Below are 2,985 nucleotides of genomic sequence, written 5' to 3' on the forward strand. Positions count from 1 at the left end.
CCTTGACAGCACAAAAGCATCTTACAAATTAAGAAAAAAAGAACGGATTTGTAACTGTAGTTAGTGGAGTCTGAAACCACCATTTACCTACCAGATGGCAAAATCCTCCACTCTGGAGACCTGCCCTCTGGGGCTGTGTGCCTGCTCTGAGTTCTCAGTTGAGCTGAACATGTCTAACTTAGGCCCAGCCCACTGCACTGCCTTGTCCTAACAGAAGCCCACGGGGGAGGGGGGCGGCTCAGTGGTTAGACTTCAAGCCTGACCTCTGAATTCTCTCTCTCTTTATTTACTTATTTTGCTGGGGATGGAACCCGGGGTCTTGTGCATTCAAGGCAAGCACTCTATCAACTAAGCTATATCCCCAGCACCTCTCTCTTTTTTTAAAAATCATTTTTAGTTGTTGATAGACCTTTATTTATTTACACGTGGTATTGGGAATCAAACTCAATGCCTCACACATGCCAGGCAAGTGTGCTAGCACTGAGCCCCAGCCCCAGCCCCAGCCCTCTCTCTCTCTTTTTAAATAATTCCTTCTTTTAGTTGGCAATGGACCTCCATTTTATTTATTTATTTATTTTTCTGTGGTGCTGAGGATTGAACCCAGGGCCTCACAGGTGCCAGACAAGCCCTCACCCCCCCCACCCCCTGGCCCCGCCCTGAATTGTCTTGATGACATCCCTGGGTCCCTTCCCAGACAAAAGGCTTTCATTCAAAGCTCAATTGAAAGTCTATTGCTTTCTGTGTTTAATGACATATACTTATTTGACCAAAAACTTATATCAAAGGTATATAACTTGATTTTTAAAATTAATTCCTTTATTTTTAATTGACTAATAACAATGGCATATACTCGGGGGTTCCGTGTTAGACTTTGATATATGTGTATGTTGTGGCTTGATTAAATCAAGCTGATTAACATGTTCAGTGCCTCTTCTGGTCTTTGTTGTGTGGTGAGAGCATTTAGAATCTACTGTGGGGGCGTTGAGCCTCTCTCTCAGCCCCCTGTGCTGCACTTAACAGAGAACCACCTTCACCTTCAACAGATCTGTCTCTGGCCTCTTAAAAAAAAATGTTCTTTTCACAATTTCAAAGTATGAGATACATTATTAACTGTGGTTACCAAGCTGATACTTTGATATTAAACATTGTTGAACAATCACCACGACAGGGTAATTAATGTCCATCAACAAACATGGCTACACTTAACCACTGAGCCCCATCCCCAGCCCTTTTTGTTTTTGAGACAGGGTCTCTCCCTGGTTGCTGAGATTGGCTTTAAGCTTGTGACCCTCCAGTGTGAGTCTCCAGAGACACTGGGACCACAGGAGTGGCCACCACACCCTGCCCCTTTCCCTTTTCCATGCGTATGTGTGTGTGGTAAGATGCTCAAGAGCTTAAGTAATTTTTATCTTTTTTGGTGCTAGGGGTGGATCTGAGGGTGCTTTACCACGGAGCCACAGCCCTACCCTTTTATTTTTTACTTTGAGACAGACTGAGTCACTGAGGCTGGCCTTTGGGATGCTCCTGCCTCAGCCTTCACGGTCACTGGGATGAGAGGTGTGGGCCCAGCTCTCTCAGCAGATGTGGAGCGCAGTGATCCCTTGTCCTTGAGAGACACCTTCCAAGAGGCTCACGTTGCTGGGACCTTGGGAGGTTCCCACCCCTGGACACAGGCTAAGCCTGCCCTGGAGCTGCTCTCAGAAGACCTGGGGCTACTTGGGGGCTGGAGGGTGACTGCTGACTGGATTCTGGGGGTGGAGCGACATGGTGAAAATGTCCTGTAACTAGATCGTGGCAAGACTCAGATGCCTGGACCCAGAGATGTGGATCTGCGCTCTGGACCAGAAGGAGCCCGGGCACAGGAAGGCTTGCTGGGCTCCCCTGGTGGGGACAGGAGCCCCAGGCTGACCCCAGGAGGGCCAAAGGCGTCCCAGGGGAGGCCGGACTAGGCTCCTCCTCTCCTGCCTCCTGCTGAGGCTCGGTCCTCACCACCCTCCTGTCTGCCCTGGGGTGACTTGTGCTGGGGTCCGGGAGGTGAGAGCCCTCTGTTGGAAGGCGGCCACGTGGTGTGCTGAGGTGTGACTCCAAGGCACAGGGGACCATCAGAGTGTGCCCCTGCTCCTGTTTTTAACGGCACGTGTACCCAGCCTCCCTGGGGACAGGATTGCCTGAGCTGTGGAGCTAAGCCCACGGTGACTCTTCTCTCAGGGACCCGACGGCCCTGCGGCCCCTCCTGGGCCAGCAATGAGGTCCTGGTGGAGAGGGAGACGCTTCCCCACTGCTGCGAGCCTCTTCCTGGGCTCTCACCTGAGGTGGCCGCGGGGAGAGCCAAGGCTCTGCCCTGAGCTGCGCCCAGGCCCCTGGGTGGGTCTTCCCTGTCTACACTGAGTGGCTCCTGTGCAGGGTTGGCGTGGGACCCAGCCTTCCTGCGGTATCACCAGTGCAGCAGCCTCAAGGGCAAAGCCACCTTGGACTGGGGGAATCGGCCCACCCAGGCTGAACGCGGCCAGCACCTCGGTCCAAGCAAGCCACAGGGGGTTGGGGACCCCGCGGCCGAGCCCCGCCCCGTTCCTGACCTGCACGACTGCGCTGTGTGGAAGGAGATGCTGCCCAGGCCAGTGGGTTTGGGGGCCTGGAGCCATTAACGTCAAGCAGAAGGGAGATGAGGGTGGGGGACACCATGGAGCCCCAAGTGACACTGGCCAGCCACGCAGCAGGGACCTGCAGAAACCAGAACGAAGCCCCTCCCAGGGGCCGCCCAAAGCCCGCGGCCTTGGTCTGCAGGTTGAGTCCTGCCCCGGCCCTGCCCCTGGCCCTGGCCCCGCCCTCCTCGACCTCGCTGTCCCCCCAGATCCCGCACCAGGTAAGGGAAGCAAGACCCAGCTACCGGCCACCTGCTGCCCTCTCGCTGCTCCAGGTGAGGGCCCCTGCTGTACCCAAGGACAGGGAAGGGCGCTGTCCCCTGGGAGGACCCCCCCCCCCCCC

Source organism: Marmota marmota, unplaced genomic scaffold (genome assembly GCF_001458135.2).
Source record: "Marmota marmota marmota unplaced genomic scaffold, marMar, whole genome shotgun sequence".
Classification (NCBI taxonomy): domain Eukaryota; kingdom Metazoa; phylum Chordata; class Mammalia; order Rodentia; family Sciuridae; genus Marmota; species Marmota marmota.